General features: G+C 37.8%; 1 protein-coding gene across 2 annotated transcripts in view; it reads left to right on the forward strand.

Moving 5' to 3' along the window:
- The first annotated feature begins 211 nt into the window (after positions 1-211).
- Positions 212-20145, forward strand: part of WASF3 (WASP family member 3) — a 50265-nt gene continuing 30331 nt past the window's right edge. For both annotated transcript variants that reach the window (XM_018071513.1, XM_018071514.1), the window contains exon 1: positions 212-306. The gene's annotated coding sequence lies outside the window, so the exon portion shown is untranslated. The remainder of the gene's footprint in view (positions 307-20145) is intronic.

Here is a 20145-nt window from a genome sequence, read left to right on the forward strand (position 1 = left end):
TGATTATAAAATAACACAAGCTATTTTCTTACCTTGAAAAAAATTAAGCTGTAACATGAAATGTTTAGCACAAAATAGTTAAAATTTTCTGTTATACTCATGCATGTTTTACTAAGTTTTTTTATCTGATCACTGAACTGAAATCCATTTTTAATGCATACCTTTTATTATTGTATTACTGGAAGACTAAGTTCAAATTTGTCTTTGTTTGCAGAGAAAGCCACCTGAGTGGGCTAGCAAGTTACAGAACACTGTCTCCTAAAACGTGTAAATAGTGAAGATATTCTGTGTATTCCTTTTTAAATGGTAAGTTGTTCAAGAGAGCTCTTACTGAACATTCCTTGTCACTTCCTTTGTGTTTGTGTGAATCTATTACAAATAGCTTTGAAGACTGTGGTAAGTCCCTTGAACTGAAGACCATGATGAATTTTGGAAACTGTTCAGAAGGTTTTGAGTTAGCCTTGGGAAGGAGGTCTATATTTTTGTGATGTTGAACATGTGCTGTATTAGGCCCTGAAACAAATGTCAAAAGCATTGCTAGGTCAGGAGACTAGTAGCAGTTAAATGCTAATCTTATTGTGTAGAAAACAGAAATAAATTTACTTTATTCATGGTTGTTCATGAGATACTGGATTTACAAATTTGCATCTGTTAATTACTTTTACCCTGTATAATCTGTACTTTGTTGATGTATTGTCTAAGAGATTTAAACTAAATCTGCTGAGGTTAAATATTTGTTTGCCTCAAAGTGCAACGGATAATAAAAGATTTATATTTATTGATATTAAACTAGCTTTGTGGGGAAATATCCCCCTCCCTCAATCTGTCTCAGCTGCCACACTCAACACTGTAGACTTTTAGGTGAGGAATATCTGTTGTGTTGGTCACTGTGTGACATAAGATGTGGGACACGCTGGGAGGTGCTAATGAAGGACTGCTGCCAAAGTGCAGACAATTTTGTTAGAATAAGTAAAGCTGATAAGCATATATATATATATATATATATATATATATAAAATATACACACACATATATATATGTGTGTGTATTTATTCTGGGGGCTGCAGCGTGTTGGCTTCTACAGTGGGAAAGAGAAACCTTTTAAGCAGTGGAAGAAACTGGAGACCAGGTTTGTTGTTCTTGCTTCTGTGAGGGTGAGGTTAAAAGTACTTGTAGGAGAGACTCTTTTTTTCCTGCATTGCACACCACAGTGCTGCCTTTGGCAGAAACCACTGCCAGCCTTGCTTCAAGGTCTGTGAATAACAGCAAAGTGTGCAGCAGTGCTTTAGGATACTGTTGGCTTTGCCTGGAGAGCTGAGTCTGTCTGTAACCCTGGCTATGATCCTTTGCCACACTTTACCCCCTGAGCTGAAGTTAGCTTATTTTAATTTTGAGTTCTGATTATATACTTGATGATATTCAAGTGCTTATCAGCATATATGTTCTGAAAGACATTGCATTTCAAGTTGCGAAAAAGAATTCTGGAAAATGCATGCATTCACAGTGTCAAGTAGTAAACTTTCCTTGGAGGAATGAAGGGATCAGTAAGCAATATAGTTGGTGCACATAGAAATGTGAAAGTTATGGCAACAGCCTTTGAAGAAAAAGAATGTAAAAACCTCCATTCTTTCCCCCTTTACCCCTCTCGCATTCCCCATTAAACGGTAAGGTAACTTGGTGGTTATATGTTGGAATGTTTGGAAAAAAGATCACTCGCTGTAAATTTCAAAAGTGGAGAAAGTGTATCAGGGGAAGTAGTCTGAAAAAAAATTGGTAAACCAGATATGAAGACCAAAAATATGCCTCACTACTAGGTTATTAGATTAACATATTGCTTATTATTTAATAAAGCAGTGAATGTTTCAGCACTGTCATATTTCAGTTGCATTTCATGATGCATGGAAGCATCATTGCTTTTATTCGTGGGAATCTGTAGAAATTAGTTATTACAGGAATAAGAACCTAGCTTTTGGAATATTTTACCTAGGTTATATTTATTAAAAAAACTTCAAAAATTGTTTTGAGATATTTTCTGTTTATACTCAGTGTAGTATTATCAAATATTTTCTGTTTCTTTGTGCAGGTTAAGCACAACTTTCATGTGGAGTTTAATTGAAGTGTCTAGTGTTTAACAGTCTGAAGTTTAATGTAACTGAAGGGTATTTAAAGACAATGTTGAACATACTTGAAAATAATCAGCCTTTGATTTTTTTTTTTTAAAGAAATATTGAAACCTAATTTTAGTAAACAAATTCTAATTTTTGGTTGAACATTGATTGTTCATGTATCACAGACATTTTAATTGGACATACAACATGGAAACTCTACCTGGTCAATAAAATGGGAAACTTATACTCAAAATAACGGTTGATTTGTACAGAAATGTAGTATTTTTTCTTTTTAAATTTCTGCTTCAAAGAATTTCACTTACAAGTCATAATTAAAAATTTAAATGGCTTAATTCACCTGTTCAGTATGCATAGTAAGGCATTTTAATTTTAAATTAAGTTCCTAATTTCGTCGCTTGGATTGTAATTGTGCCTTATCTTTTCTCGCTTTTCTGAATTTCCTACTGTGTTTTGCTAATATAAATGGCCCCCAAAATATTAAAGTTGCTAAAAATACTATATTAAATGTTTGTGAAAGCTTCTGATTGCTTAACATGCCATCCTGCATGAGTAACATGCACTGGCTTTTCTAAACTTCCATTATAAACCTACAATACTACTGTACAAAAGTGTCTTTCACAAAGAAAGAGTGTGTAGTCAGGTTTTCAAGTAGGGCTTGAAAACAGACCCTGATGCTTATCAGCCCTAATAATCAATTCACTGGACTGCTGGAAGAATTCTTTTGTCATCACATGCAAGCAATTGTAAGAATACACCTTTATAGTTAGTTTGGCAAATAAAAATGTTACACATTCAGTTATGTGTTTTGTAGAAAATGTTAAAATTGTTTGTGATTACTGTGTGGATAAGACTGTTCCAGTCTTTAGAAATACTTTTATTGGAAAAGCAACTTAAATATTTTTAGTCAGGGTTAAACAAAATTTATCTGCAAAGACTTCTGCCTGTGCTATCTGACTCTTCAGTTATGTAATCTGTATCCTGTAACCTTTGTGGCTGGTAAATCAGAGAATGATTTAGAAACTTAAATTCTTGATTTAAAACAAGCTATTAGGAAAAGTTTCTTAGGAATTTTCTTCAGAAGACTATAGTCTCCATTTCTGTGAAGGAAAGAAGCTTTCTGGAGTATGGGAGAGTGAGTGTGAAAAGTAGGTTGGGCAGGAGGGAGAAATAGTCTCTGGAGAATGGTGGAAGGTTTTTGGACTACTTGGCCAACCAAAAGCTGAAGATCACTAATCACATAACAGTGGATGGGGGGGTGTAGTAGGACAATTTTCCATATGGTCTCCTGGGGAGAAAAAAAAGGCTATGAGAAGAGAAAATATTCCAGAATTCTTGCATTACAAATGGTAAAGCCAAATAACTGGTTTGGGGAGAAACTGACTGAAAACATGTCAGAGATGTGATCACAGATTGAGATCTTGAGGTGCAAGCATTTTCTATGTGCTTGTTTTCTGATTGATTCTGATACTACATGAGGCTGAATGTTTGAGCTTAACTTTTGCCTGTCTTAGGTGAAATCCTATTCAGTAGGCACTTTAGGTTTTGGACTGGACTGCATGGAGTTGAGGGGCTTTATATTTTGAATTGCAGTCTGGCAAAATAGGTTTGATGTTACTAAGCTTCTTCTTTTGTGTATTAAAACTGGCATGTGTTCTGTGAGAGCCTTAGCACACTCATCATGTTTTCAAGAGACTGTTATGAGCACGTATTTATGTTCTTTGTTATCACTGTCCGAGACTGGGAAATTCAGTACTACTTCATTACTGCAAATAAATGCAGTCATTGGCCTGTTCTCTGAACTTTTTCTATGATTGGCATCATAATAATTTCCTTTCGGAATTATGCAGCTAGTGTGTAGGGATCTGTGTTAAGATGAGGCTTAAATCTTGGTTACCTGTGCAATGATTAATTAAATCAGTTTCTAAATTTAACTGATGTAGTTAAATTTCTTCTTGAACTCTGTGTAGATTAGTCTCTAATGGCTTGATTTTTTTTTTTTAATACATGCAGCTTGTAGTCTCTGTAGATTACACTGACTATTTTGAAGTGTAGTTAAGAGCAATATAGGTATTGATAGGTTTGTTACATAAGTTAGTGAGGTGTGTAGAAGATCCATGAAATCATAGATGACTTTAAATGACAGGCTTTGAGAGCTGTAGTCAATGCATTTGTGCCTATTGTTACCCTATCAGATCACAGAAGCTCTGGTCTCCGATGCAGTCGTACAGGTCTTGCTCGCTTTGATGCGGTTCTCAAATAGTCTCAGGAAAGGCGCCAACAATCACAGTATTGCCCCCTGGAGCCTCACCACAGACTTGGCAGTAGCAACCATCTTTTTGCTCAACAGCCAGCTGGTTACAGCTGTAGTTAAGAAATCCGTTCCTCTTGGATTGCGGGACCTCATCAGCTCAATGGGTTTTAAACTAATAATTGCATTTTGCAGGGAAAGATTTTTATTGCTGGTATAACAGCAACAGCAGTGCTGGGAGGGAGGCAAGTTTATAGTAGGTTTACTTCAGAATTCTGCATCTTTCTTTGTTTAAAGAAAAACAAAAGCATCATGGACATTCCAGGATTTAATTTTTTCCCCATTGTTTTCACTTCAACATGTTCAGGTTCAAAATCTACTTACTAATGTTAAGAATGAACATCTAGGAAATTGTTTTGTTCAAAGCAATTTAATGATAGGGAAAGTATGGAAAGTATTTTGGTCCAGTGTGCTAAATATATAGAAGCAATCTCAGGGCAAAGTTCAGTCTAACCATTGTGGAATTGGACTGGGAAAAATAATCGGTCGTGTTTTTTAATTTGCAAATATTTGCTGTAATTAGTTTCAAGCTGCTTTCTTTAAGTTCAAAAGAGTGATCATCAGGATCTAGGTGGTGAGGCCACACCTGGAGTCCTGTGTCCAGTTCTGGGCCCCTCAGTTCAGGAAGGATATTGAGGTGCTGGAGCAGGTCCAGAGAAGAACAAGGCTGGTGAAGGGACTTGAGCACAAGTCCTGTGAGGAGAGGCTGAGGGAGCTGGGGTTGTTTAGCCTGGAGAAGAGGAGGCTCAGGGGAGACCTCATCACTCTCTACAACTCCCTGAAAGGAGGTTGTAGCCAGGTGGGGGTTGGTCTCTTCTCCCAGGCAGCTATCAGTAAGACAAGAGGGCACGGTCTTAAGCTGTGCCAGGGAGGTTTAGGTTAGATATTAGGAAGAAATTCTTTACAGAAAGGGTAATCAGGCATTGGAATGGACTGCCCAGGGAAGTGGTGGATTCTCTGTCCCTGGAGGTTTTTAAGATAAGATTGAATGTGACACTTACATGGTCTAGCAACCACGGCGGTAGTGGATCAAGGGTTGGACTCGATGATCTCAGGGGTCCCTTCCAACCCAGCTGATTCTATGATTCTTTAAATTCAGGAACAAAATTAAAGCATATTTTATCAATAGTCATTGCAGTCATATACCTTTACTTGTAAATAAAACACCAGCTTTTAAAGCTTCCTCATTTTTTATGCACAGTTTGTATATTTCACAGGAGGGGTCAGGTAGGAAGGACCACAGTGGGTCATCTTGTCCAACCTCTTTGCTCAAGGAGGGCCATCCTAGAGCACATGGCACAGGATTGTGTCTGGATGGTTCTTGAATATCTCCAGTGTGGGGGACTCCACAACCTCTCTGGGAAATCTGTTCCAGTGCCCAGTCACTCAGACAGTAAAGAAGTTCTTCCTTGTATTTAGGTGGAACTTCTGTGTGTGACTTTCTCTTTGTTGACTCTTGTCCTGTTACTTGGCATGACCAGGAAGAGCCTTTAGGATTAAACATTAAATTATCTAGTTGCAGCTACAACACAGCCTCAGCTATGCATTAAAACAGTTTAACAAGAGTTATTAATGACTCCTTATACTTAAAAATAAAGCAATGAGTCTTTACAGATGGCTTCCTCATCTGTAGCATCAGCATTTAGGCAACCAGGTGCATTTTCCCTATTATTTGGGGAGAAGCTGCAGTTAGTTTTGAGGGCTTGTAAAAAGAGTTGATGTGTTATGGGGCCTATTGGAGGAGTTCTCATATTCAAATAAGAACACAGCCTTTGAACAAGATATATTACCCTGACAGTGGGAGGGGAGTTTGGAACATCTCTGAGGAGTGGATAGGGAAAGGGGGAGAAGCAACTACCCTGTCCCATTCTTTTAGTTACTGGACTCTTTCTTCTGAGAGTAAGAAAGTCTTTAGAATCTGTCTATGACTAATAAACATTTCTAATAATAAAAAAAAAAGAAAGAAATGTTTTGTATCCTGTCGGGGTTGACAGAGAACCACCCCTGCTCTCAAACTTCACTGGGCTCCGTTCCCCCTGTGCCTCATCCCACAGGTCCCCTCTCTCTCTCTAGGAGAGAAAATCTCTGCTCTTTCCCCCTCTAGGAGGAAAGTCACAGCAGCTCCTCTCTCTCGGAGAGGAATCCCTCCAAACTTTTTCTCAGAGTTGGAGATAAATCTTTCTTCAACGCTGCAATCACGTCGGGGTCACCAGATGTTGTTGTTAAAGTCAGAACGACCAAAGTGACACAGATATCAGACGTAGTCCAGGTGTAAGGTGATCAGGAAGCTGTTTATTGCTCTCAAGTGTTTCCTTTATACTCTTTGTACATTATTGTGCCACAACACAATTGGTCAAAAGTCTCAAGCATAAAACACAGTACATATTTTCATTGGAGACACAGAAGACACTGTGCTTATTGTCATTGGTGACCTGAGGACACTGTGCACACTGTCATTGGTGATATTATGCACATTTTGATTGGCGACCTTTGGTCTGGGCTGCATTATGTTTGTTCCGTGGGCATTACAGTAAATATTTCCTTAGAGTTGTTTACATTCCTCGTCACTAAATGCCAGGCTGCTGGCAGGTTCTTTGTCAACCCCGACAGTACCCAATAGGGCTTTTGGGCTAACATTTCAATGTAAAACTGTAGTGGAGAAAGGGTAGTTGGAAGCATTAGTTTATTGCTATCCTCTTAGTTACCAATGCCTCCAACTCTTGCTGGACCAGCTGGCTACTTTTAAAGTAACAGACATTGCCAGAACTGAAGTGTGGAGAGCAGAGTCTGAGTTAGTAGAGGAAAGCAGCTGTAGGATGTGGGAAGGAGGCAACTCTTTCTTGCTGTATTGGCAACTGGAGTAGAGAGTGGTGTGCTAGAAGTGAAAGAGCAGATGAAGCACTGTCAGTAGGTCTCCTGTAAAGGAAGAAAATGACCTGTGTCTCTAAAATGTGGACAGGGCATCTTCTCAATATAAAACTGAGCAACTTCTCTTCAGGTGTTTGGCTAATTTTGATAGTTGGGTGTTTCTCTCTGCAATTAAGAAATATGAATTTGATCAGTTTAACATGTAATCTACTTGCATACTATTTTATGATTGCTGATTAAAGTAATGGTAAACAAGTAATGTTCTGTTCTCTATGAATAGTCAGAATTAAGATTTTTTAGATTCAAAAAATATAGAGAATGGTTCCTTAAATTTTTTTAATGGTTTGTCCTTGATTCCATCTTACTCTCCTGCAAAAGAAGAAAGGGATCTTTGCAATTTATGAGGAGGAAAGGGCCTGCTTTTCTTGATGGCACTTTTCATCAGATTGGTGACTTGTTGTTCCTGAGACGAGAATACCAATTTTTGTCTTTGTCTTCTATCCACCCTCCTATTTCAGAGTACTGTATATTTATAGAACATATATATATTTAATATTTCATGCTTTTAAAATAAATTTGGCCTTAAATATTTATGGGTATATGCTGCTTTTTTCTTTTTGTAAACAAACCACAGAAATCAATGTATACCAGGTTAGCATTTGCTAAAAGCATATTTTTCAGGAAGAGATGGAAATGATGGAACCATAAACTACTTATGTGTCTAACAAGGTAAGCAGAATCTGTAATGCATTCACGGGATGTTGTAGTAAAGTCCTTGGGATATGACAGATGCCTCTCTGAGCCTGAGGAATAAATATATAAGAAATATCTGTTTTCTTCTACTCAGTGAATTTTTTGTTGACCTTCTCAGAGTTTGCTGGGACTTGTACATGATTTTGGGAAATGTGGCAGTGGAAGGTGACAGAAAACTGCAAGAACTCTGAGCTCATTGGTGTCATAGGTTTGTGTTCCTACCAATAAGATGGACTAGGACTGGAGGGCATGACTTTATGAGGAGCAGCTGGACATACTAGGTTTAAGCTTGGAGGAGGTACTGAGGGGTGACCATACTGCTGTCTACAACTTCCTTGTGAGGGAGGTGCTGATCTTGCCTGTGTCCGGTGTCCAGTGACAGGATGCAAGGAAATGATGTAAAGCTGCATCAGGGGAAATTCAGAATGGATATTTGGAAAAAGTTCTTCACTGAGAGTGGTGGTCAAGCACTTGGAACAAGTTCCACAGGGAAGTGGTCATGACCCCAAGCATTTCAAAGTTCAAGAAGCATTTGGACAACTCAAGTATCTGGTTTAACTTTTGGTTTGCCCTGTGTGGAGTTAGGAGTTGGATTTGGCTATCCTCATGGGTCCCTTCCAACTCAGGATATTATATGACTAGACTAAAATTGTTTTAATATGACAATATTGATGCCATTTCTTGTAGGAAGCAGTTTAATTACACCTTCAGGTCTTGTTATCTAGTCACTTGTGCTTAGCTGACTGTTCACCTACACAACTAAACATTGTAATTGGTGTTTTGCATGCCTCTGTCATGTTTCGGTATGAAGCGGGAGTTTAACTTGAATTGCTTTGTTGTTTTTTTCTTTGTGCTGAAGCAGATTGAGTGCTCTCACTATCACTTGTGTGCTCTCAGATATAACAGCAGTAATTCCATAAACTGCTTTGACTTCTTTCCTCCAGATTAAGTTTCTGCTGACTTCCAGTCTGATTCCAGCACTAGAACCAGCTCAGGCAGGAGCAGCAGCAATAATATCACAAATGTTGAAACAGGGAATGGGGGAAGGAATCCATTTAATTAAATTAAGGAGTGTTTGGCTTACAGCTGTCTTAAAAAGCAGAACTTCAGGTGGAGCGGATCCTAAGGCAATGACTGGGGTTTGTGTCTGAGACGGAAACATAACTCATCTTGTGGTTGAGGCATTTGTTGCTAAGTACTGATATGATCTAGGTCCAACTTCTGATCCTTCTACAGGCCTTGTGTACTGGTCACCATCATCAAGTGACTTTGTGCCTCTCAGCCCTATTATTGAGAATGCTATTTCTTGCCTTTCTCAAGTTTGGAGAGTAAATTTAATGTCTAGGTGTACATATATTGTAGGAACACAGGTGTTAGGTAACCTTACTGTAATAAGCTTTCTGATGCTACTTGGCAGTTACAGCCTTGCTGGGTTTAGGCATTCTGTTCCTCTTTCAGTGGGCGTTAGCTGGCTGTATTGCCAGGAATTTGGTATGTGTTTGACTGCCAGCTAGTGAGGAAGATGAAATCTTTCCACAAGTGTTGGGTGGCTGAGTGCATTATGGGGAGGGAGAGGACCAGTGAAACTGAGACTCTTACACATAGTGTTGTTTTATTCCCTCCTTTCCCATGGAGCCATCACTGGTAAATATTGGAGGGAGCCATAATTAAAAAATACTGTGTGACAGGTTTTCAGCCTTAGATGATTGGGTTTTTTTTAAGCAGTATTTGCCTCTTTTCTTCCACCTTGTCCTCATAAAATTAAAACCAATATAAAACTGTTCTTTTTCAGTCTTTATGTAGTGAATTCAAACATGCTGAAACAACAGGCATTTTAGGTTGCATTATGCTATAGGTTTGGCTTGGATCCGGGATTATATTTATGATGCAGATTTTCCAGATGTGGAATATATGAACTCTTTTCCTTTCTGAGGAGTCTAAAACTGAAAGGTTCTCTCTAGGAGCATATATGATGGTGTTCAGCATCTGATGGGCCATCAGACTGGGAGAACGCTAGTTTGGAACAAATATTCCTGCTTCCCTATGAAAAAAATGTATGCAAGATGGACACAGGATCATCATCATGAGCTGTTCTGCTCTGCAGGTGTCTGCTCCTGTTGTACCACACAACTTGCTAATGCAGTCTTTGTTACTGTTTTCCTGACCCATTTTGAAGTCTTTGAACACCTCCAGGGGTTCACAAGTGAAAAACCTCTGATGGATGATGCTACTCTTTCTTGTGGACTCCATATGTTTTGATCAATTGTGCTTTTATTATATGTAATACTATTTTCCTCCCAACTCACACTTGGCATTTGCCCTCACTTGGCATTGACTAAAAGAGGAGAGTTATAGACATAGGTATAAATCAATATGATGCTTTCAAACTTTCAGTGTTAGGTTCTGAAATTTCATAGACTTGAAAAGCTAAGTTTACATTTTCAAGATGTATATACATGTCTGTCTTGAAGAAAAACAGAAAGCCTTGGTTTACAAAAGGTTCCACAGAGGATATTTAAATGCACAGATTTAAAATGCTGGAATGAAGCAGACTTTAAAAATTATTTAGTATTGTCATTGGTAACCTCTGCATCCCCAAGTAATCTCAGCTAAGATTTGATGATTTTAGCTAGGAGAAGAAGTTGCTTAAGCCTCTTTTTAGTGATTTTTTTTTTTTTTTTTTTATGCATGGTAAGAATGCTTTTTTCCTTGAAGCTGGTTTCTGGAGCACTTCTGCCTGGCCAGCTCCATGGAGATGTGTTGATACAATGCCAAATTTCATGGAACACAACTTTCCAGCCTTCAAGTCTTGAAAGGGGATTTTTACAGAAGACTAACTGCTGAATTCTGTCTGAGACTCGCTATGGTTTTATAGTAGCTTATTTGTCTCACAATGGGAGTTACTGTATGTGTAACAAGGAAATCTCTTTAATGCTGCAAATAAGGTTTTGTAAACCAATGTTACTGTATCAAAGCATGTTACTTGTACTACTACTGGACGTTGATTTTAGCTTTATTTAACACCCCCACTCCCCCAAAAAAATGCCCAATGAAACAACAAAAAACCCTGAACCCAACCAAAACCAAACCAAAATGCAAACAAGCAAAAAACCCAAAAAATTTCAGCCCCAAACAATACCAAAACTCTAAAACAAAACAATGGCAAAAAGACCAATCTAAGACCAGGCTTGTATGTTGAATTATTAGGAAGTTAATGGTGGGCAGAATTTTGATATCTGAATTTGTGTTGCTAGTAGGAAAGAGGATCTGTCACAAAAGAGACAGAAACACCAAGAGAAGGTTATGTTTTTTATTTGGGGAGATGTAGCTGCTTACAGTCTGATTGTGCTCATTTATTAGTAACATGTATATCAAGTATGTTCAGATTTATTTGATTTATTTTTTTACTGCATTTTCATTTCTATTGGATTCTGTTCTTCGTGAAAGGTATAAATGGATAACTGCCCATGTAAGTTAATTTTAAAAAAGTGTCTTCAGTATTGATAAGACCAGGAAAAGGAGTATGATCCATCTTGATTTGTGCTGGACCCTACTTGTTATGTGCTCGTGATTCAGTTGTTGGGATATAGGGAGCTCCTATACTTCTGGTAACTGAATGTTCTGCTGTGCCATCTGTAACTGCTGCTATTTTATTTTATGAACTGAAAAATAACACACTGCTAATTTCTCATGCATCAAACAGGAATGGTTTCTGTGATTTACTTGAAGATCTTAACTGTGTGGAATACAGCGAGGAAGATTACCTGGAAGAGGGAAATAGCATCTTAGTGCTCAGGTTACCATGTGCAGGCAGATACATGTAGGAAAGCTATGAAATGCATCCCCCACCCTGGGAAAACCTCTGACCAGAGCTTGTCCCTCCTTAGGCCCCAGAGCAAAATAACCACAACACGAAAAATTGCATTAATGGGGGGGGGAAAGGGGGAGGCTTAATAGGGCTGTTTGTGCTTTCTGATGACTTTTTGTGTGGTGGTTTGGTTTTATGTGTTGTTTTTCTTTTACTTTTTAAATTTTTACTGCTCTCTTGAGTGTTGCTCTCTGTCACTCATAGTATCTTTCTTGATTTGTACATCAATCCTTGATTGCATGGCACTTAGTTCTGTAGCTGTGGTAACTACCAAAAGATGGACTTTGTGGGAACAGATGGTGCACTTGGCTCAGGATGAAAATAGTTGGGAATTTTTAATGTTGATTCACAAAATATTTAGTTCCATTTTTCCATAAAATCACCCAAAATAAATCTGGTTTTTTTTCCCCCGTATAGACAAGTTGCTATTTCCAGATTTCTGATATATAAGGGGAGCAAAGTGTTGGTGGTAGTGTCATAACTAGGAAAATTTGGGAAATGCTGTTTTCTGCTGAAATTTCATGGTGTGGGTGTGAAGCTTTACCTTGAGGAAATCTAGGGATGTTGCTTTATTTTGTAATAATTTAAGTCTTTATGGGCTGTCCATGTGTTTCCTGACACATGCCAGGAAATTTCTGCTGTTGCTGTGTGGTTGTTTAGGTGGACATTGAAGTTGCTCAACTGCAAGGTATTTTAAGGATTGTGATACAGTGTGATAGCCTGATAAAGCATCATTGCAGTTGTTTCCCAGTTGGAAAGTCTCTCCTGCCTGGTGAGAACTAGGAGTGGAGGAGGCATGTTAGGAGTTAAGGTGGGGAAAGACTGATGTTGAAGTGTCATGATATGAAGTCCTTTTCCTTTGCTGTTTGACCTACTTTATTGCTCTCTATAAATGTGTATAAACTGTGTGTGTATGTGCATACATAAAAAATATGTACATGAACTGTACTTGTGTGTATATACATGTATGATATTTAGAGGATTTCTTGTGTGGAAAAGAAGCATAAGAAAACCTGACAGTACCTGAAGACATTTTAGGTTTTGGATTAACTGAACTATGTGAAATCTTAACACTTCCCTGTGACATTTTAGATTACCTGCTATGGAGTAAAAGAGTTTTAAGAACAGATTAATTTTTCTATCTGAAAAATGCTGTTCTAAAAGGATTTTAATGGTAAATATTAGATATGGGAAATAGGGAACACTGTGTTGCCATAAAATGGATATTATTGGACACAAAGGGGATCCTTTATCCCTTTTGTACTTTCCCCTCCAATTTAGGGTTAATTGAAGTTCTGAGAAACAAATTACTGAATTTCCTTCTGGTTTAACTTGAGGTCGTTTGAGGATCTGAATGGCATGTTCTCCCTGCAGGAGGGCTCCTGAGGCCTTACCAGGTGGCCTTTGTCACATGGACTGTGACCCAGACAGTTATTTCGAGCACTTTAAATCCAGTAAGGCTCTGTTAAATGGGATCAATGTAAGTCAGCAAGCCTAGCTGCAACTTAGGTTTTCTTTACATAATCAAGGCATTTGCTTCTGGTAATACTTACTGTTTGTGAAGGAGGAAGGCTTGGACAAATACAGTTTAAATGGTCTTCAGAAGTTCTTGTGCCTTACTGTAGTTTAAAATGTTAAGAAAAAGCTTGTTTATAGTTGCAGACTTTCAGTTTTGTGTTGCGAGTTGTTCCAGCATTGTCTAAAGTAGTGTAAAAAATTATATGGTAATGATTCTTGTGTTACAGATTTTTTCCATTTCTGTAGTGTAGGTAAAATGTGACTTTCCATAAAATGTAACTTTCCATAACCAAACTAAACTCTTAGAAAACTGTACATCAAATAGCCCAAACATATTTAAAGCAAGCACTGCAAGATATTTAATGCCATCATTCAAGAGACTGTATTGAAAGAGTCACACTTAAAATAGTTTCTCAGTGGTTTATTGTAAATTGGGAAATGAAAAGCCACTTTTTGCCTTCTTCTTTTAATTGTCAAATGGATGAAGAAGGGATTTGTGTTTGTGATGTTGCATTTTGGACTGCAGTCCAAAAATCCTGGAATGGGTGGGTGGAGAACAAGAAAGAAATTTCCTTCAGGTGGGAAATGTCCTGGTATGGTTGATTGTTAATTAAGTAACAGTGCTTATTAAATAGCAGTTCTCTTTTTTTTTATTATTCTTATTTTTTTTTATTTATTGCCCTATGGTCTTACTATGTTAGAATACTTCTGGGTTTTGACATAGTGGCTTGTAGACATTTTCTCAACTCTCTGGGCTGCTGAGTTTTGCTGTGGAGAGTGAGAACTGTGTGGCTCTATCTACATAAGAAACTGCTCACATCTGATTAAGATCCAAGCCTGTTTCCAGATGACATCTGGAAACATTTTGACCTGCTAGTGGAGGGCTGTTCCTGACCTAATTAGCTTGGTGTTATAACTAGCTCTCTGCTGCTTGGTGATTTTGTTCCTTTTGACTTCATCTGGTTTATACTCCTCACTGAATGTTACCATTTACGGTACTAAAGTTTAAAACAAAATTAGATTTTACAATCTGCTGCTTTTCCAGTCAATGTTTCAGTACTTCTAAAATTTCATATATGTAATCATTGGTTATTCAAAGTACAAAGAGTTGAATAATTCAGCAGCTGTATGGTTTGCACATGTCAAGATGATACAAAGGAGGGGGATGATCAATCTAAGTCTTTTTTCCTGTGCTGTAGGACAAAGCACTGCTTCTTCCTCTGCTTCTTCCTCTTAACTACATGACGAGTTCCTTCTGGTTCTGGCTGAGTGCTTCTTTTCAAGAGGTGGCATTTCTAAAGGGTAAATGTTACTTGTGAGGTAGACTGTATGCTGTATTAAGGTATTTATATTTTCATTTCTTTCAACTCTGCTTAAAAAACAAAGGCTACCACTATTTCTTCATATGCACAAGGAAAATATTTTTGAGTTGCTGTGCAAAACTGGTCAAATAAAATTTAAACAAGCTCCAGCAAATGTGTATCTTTTCAGTACAGACAAATAAAACTGAAGGGAAACAAGTGGTGACTCAGTTAACTTCTGTTTGCTTGAATAGGAGAAGGGACGATAATAAATTCTTGGAGTATAATACAGATTTCAAGAAAGTTCATATGAAAGAAAATTGTTTTCAGTGCAACAGAAGTACTTCCTGGTTGAAACAAGTCCATTCTTAAGATAGTAAAAACTAACCAAATGCTCTTATATGGGTTGAAAAGACATTTTTTTCCTTTCCAATGTGCATGCATATCATTTACACTGTATTTAGTGTTAGCATAGTAATATTACGTTGAAATAGTAAAATTGGTAGGGGCAGTAAGGTTTTTCTTGTTTTTTTTCAAATGTATGAACGCAGTGGAACAGATGTTCAGAACAGCATGGAATATTCCTTCTTCGCCGTCCCACCATCCCTTTCACACCGAGCCATCTGGAAGGGACTATGAGCAGGATGAGCAACCATCACGCTAAGAACAAGATTAACGTGTCGGCATCTTTTGTTGATACTTTAAACTGGTCACTGTTTGTTCAGCAGAAGGAAACAATGTGAGGTCTCATTGTTGTGTGTGCTTAGATTATTCGTGTGGATATGGAAAGAAGGCAGAAGAGAAAATAGATTCAGATATACGTATTTGTGGAAACACTTCTGTATGTATTTTTCCAGAGTTCTTCAGTCCATGCTCTTCATGTACTTTGTTTTTTTACCCTGATTTCTTTTTTTTTTTACAGCAACAAGTACACCACGTGTGGATGTCTTTCAGGTTACTCAGTTGGATTTCTTTAGTACCCTTTAGCCTTATATGTTTTGAGAGAAAGTGTAAATTAGTGTTTTGGCTTAATGAACAAAATTTTGGTTAGAGAAAGGACAGCTTATGGACTAGAAATGAGAGACTCTAGTCATGTGTGAAGGTGCCCTGGATCATCTGTATTCTGATACAGAATGAGTAGAAAAGGGTGGGTGGATCCGATGCTGGCAAAGTGATTGGATTCAGTACAGTGAGCTATTGTATTGTGCAATTTGTGAAATTCCAGTAGATTTCAGGTCAGCAACTTGCTTTTTAAATAGGTATCTTAGTAACATTAAGTGTATCAAGGAAGACTAAAATGTGTTTCTGAAGGAGAAATTGTATTTAAAAGCTTAACACACAGGTTCAGTGGGACCACAGTGTTTTTTTTCCATTGTTTTGTGTTTCTTTCCATGAAGAGAGTTTTAAGAAATGGAAATCTGAAATTAGATTCAGGAAGGCTATTTGAAAATGGGATACTTAAAGCCTGAAACTACTACTACTGTAGTGCTTTAAGTTATTCTAAGTGAGAAAGTAATCAGAAGAAAGTGACAAAACTCAAGATCTCCAGCTTTCAGATCTCAGTCTTCAGAGAAAGATAAGCATGAGAAAAAGAAGAGACTTTAAAACTAGGTGAGGGATATTTATAGATGTTCTGAGGAAAGCTTATCCTGTGAAGAAATAGAGCAGTGAAATAAAGTAAATACTAGTGTTTTAAAAAAAAGTACATCAACATGAAAAATATACTGTATATATGTTTTCTTGTATTTTTATGAAACCATAAAGCATCTTTTAAAAGTATGAAGATTTAAATGACAGGTAAAAAGATCCAATGTAATTTACTGGCAAAGATTTTTGCATATTGGGCAGTGGAAGAAATTCTGTGAGTATAAATTGCAGAATCCATTAATTTGGACAGTGAGAAAACTTAATACAGGAAATTCATTCTGTATTCCCTAGGTATGTTGTAGTTGGGCCTGAAAAGTTGTATACCTGGAAATGGAGATAAACCAGTGCAGTAACTTCAGTTACTGTCTTCATTAGCAGAGAGTGAGAAATACCTTTATTTCTCCCTTTAACAATGATGAAGCCATTTATTGGATGATATGTATATGATCCCTTATTTGGAGCAGGAGATGAAACTTCATAATATGTGTGCTCTTCATAATGATAAGATTTTTATTTCCTTAGAAGCTGCTGGGAAAAATACTGTGATGGGGAAAAGTTACTCTTGGGATTGTAGCTTTGTAATATTTAATTTCTGTTGAGATGAAAAAATTAGTGCAGTAACTTTGAAGTGGTCCCTCAGTCTTGTTCACTGAGGCACTCTTGCTTGGCAGTGAACTGTAGATACAAGTATTTAAGTAGAACTTAACGAGACTTTTGACACTATTACAGAATGGCAGGTGCACAGAGATAATCTTGAACTACAGGCAATGCAAAGATGGGGTTGTAAAACAAAGGTAAAAAGCCCCCCAAAGTACCCATCCTGGAAGTTTTGGAGAAAACAAGGCATATTTCTGACTTCATAGTTTTTGATAGTATTTGAAAACTGCTTATATTACAGTCTGCACTCTCAGGGAAAGAACAGCTACTTAATTTCAGGTTAAATCATTCTCAGGGCCTCCTTTTTCCTATATTAGTGAATGTTCTCTCTTCTATGCTTGTTTAGAGTTAATGTGAAATATTGATGAGAGCTAAATTTAAGGTACTTGTAAATGTTCAATACTGTGAAGATCAATTTGCTTTTTTCTCTCCCAGCCTTTTAATTCGTGCAATTTCTGAATTAATGCCTTCACCTTTTAATGGGTCTACAAACTTTTGTGATGCAGGCCCACTGTGTTAAGAGGTCTGCCTTCTACATTATTTTGAAGGTGTAGAGGGTTGACTAGGAAAATATATATCCATGAAGTTTATTTAGGTTGTAAATAAATAAAACTAAACAACGTCTCCCTTCTCCTGTTGTCCTTTCTCTTGTCATCGCTTAATGTCTTGATTTCCTTCATAACATCATTGGACCATAAAATCTGCCCTGAAGATCTCAGCACAGACAAAACCTCCGCCAAATAAAGAAAACAAAACAACCGCCCAAGTTGGTGAACCTTCAGAAATAGCTCATTGCAACAGACATTAAAAAGCTCTATTAAAGAAACAAAATAGCTTTAGGGATTTCTGTGCTTATTTCATCATTGCTAATACTTAAGTTGGTATGATGAGAGGGAAGATCAGAAGTGGTGGTCTGATGCAAAAAAGAAAAAACTGTGGTTTTATGAGGTGAAATGCAGTTCTAGATTCACACACTGAAATTAAGGTGTGTGCATAGCAGAGCTTACACATGAGGTGTTTGAGCTCACTGTGTCATTCTTGTATCTATCAAGAGATGCAGTGATTTAGTTGCTCTCTGGGCTTTTGCTTAAGTTTGAATGGAATCCCGTCTGGTACATTACTTATAACAAGCTGCATATTCAATCCATCTCTTGTTGTTCTTCTCCGTAGAAGGAGAATTGTGGTATGTTCTCTTTCTGTAGAGGTCTGTGAGATTCAAAAATGAAAAGCTTTAAAGCTCTCTGAAATAATAGAATGTATTCATGTATTTTTTTCATGTAAAGAAAGCTCTTTTTCATGGTAAAATGTTTAGCTTTGTTGTATTTTACTGGAGGATATAAGAAATCTCTGAAGGGCTTAAAAAATGGATTGAACAGTGTCTTTGAGAAAATGTAATAAGTAAACATTAACAAGTAAAGGGTCTGTTTAATGAATTGGCAGTTGTTTTGTGGTATTAGTGAATATATAAAGAACCATGAAATTCAGCTGCACATTTTTAGCACTAGTGTAAATTGCAGTACCTTTTTGGGGATGTGAAAGGACAAAAGGCAGGTTTCGGGGACAGCTGGTGCTTTGAGTTTTTTGCCAGTTGCTCAAATACTTGAAAAACCCAGCTTGTCTCTTACAATAGGCATGCTCTGCTGTTGTTTGGAAAGATTGTACATTGTGTTTGTCATCTTTCGTGTTTGTTACTGTACAGCTGCTTTCTACATGATTTTTTAAAAATCTGACTTGCCAAGGCAATGTCAGATTTCTTGCGTGCTGTTTAACAGCTGTTGTCCAGAGGAAGGTGGTCTGACTTGACCCTGTGAGTATTCCTATGACTGCAGGGAAAGAAAAGCAAAAATGCTTTGATTAAGTCTTTCTGTACCACACTTGCCTCTACAGCAATAACTACTGGGATAAGTGCCTTCTAATTTTAAGACAAAAGGCAGTTATGCAAGTAGTTGTTGGGAGGGAGGGGGAGAAAGAAGAAAAAGGGAGGTGAGGATACTGAGAGACTGTGTAAAATCTGAATTTTAATGGGTTGATCTAAGCTAGTTGAAGGTTCCGATGCCCTTTCCTTTCAGAATGTGTGTGGAAGTAGAGTTGCTGATGCCTGTAGGGTTTGGAGAGTGGTGTCCATTTGTACTCAAGTCAGAGTTCAGTCCAGCTAGATGTCTCATCCAATCTATGTCCAATGAGGCACGCGTGGATTTAGTGAGATGTTAAGCGACATTTCACCCTCTTAGTTTTCTTCTTTCTCCTTTTGACTCCTCCCATTTTTATGGTCTGATGTTAATGTCTCATACATTTCAACTGCAGCCAGGTGTACGTATGCAATATAGCATCTTTCTAGATCCTTCATCTCTTGTGCCAGATGCAGCTGCTGGTTTAAAGCCAGCTGTCAAACATGGGTGGCTCTGCACAGGGAGTGGAGTTGGACCTATTTATCCCAGTTGTAAGTCTCTGGCTTCATTGTGTACTTAGCTGGGCAACAATGTGTAAAAGAAAATAATTATAAACTTATGATTGGGACCAATCTTCTGAACTGACACAATTTTTGAAAATAATAACTTTTTTGCCTTAGATTTTTCATTTATTTGTGGATGGAAGGTGTGCTGGTTTTGGTTGGGGTTAATTTTCTTCATGGTGGCTAGTAGGGACTCTGTTTTAGATTTGTGCCGAACAGAGGGTTGATAATATATAGCTGAGCAGGGCTTACACAGATCCAAGGCCTTTTCTACTTTTTGTTACAGCCATCCTGGTGAGGAAGTTGGGGGTGTATGGGGAGGTTGGGAGGAGACACACCTGGGACAGGTGACCCCAGCTGACCAAAGGGGTATTCTGTCGGAGGCGTGTTTTAGGGATTCTGGATGAGGCATCCTGGGAAATGAAGTCCCGAGTGTACTCCCACGCACGTGGGCAGTGAGATACCCCATGGCGATTGGTCAGGGGAGTCACGTGTTGCTTTGAAGTGCTTATAAAAGGCGTTGTTTGCTTCCAATAAATGGGTTTGGTTGATGGACCCCCAACCAGCCGGGTCTGTGTGGGTTTATTATTTATTATATTAAAAAAGCCATAGTATTCCAGACCAGATGACCTCATGCTTAGTAT

Source organism: Manacus vitellinus, unplaced genomic scaffold (assembly GCF_001715985.3).
Source record: "Manacus vitellinus isolate BGI_N305 unplaced genomic scaffold, ASM171598v3 scaffold_2_pilon, whole genome shotgun sequence".
Classification (NCBI taxonomy): Eukaryota; Metazoa; Chordata; class Aves; order Passeriformes; family Pipridae; genus Manacus; species Manacus vitellinus.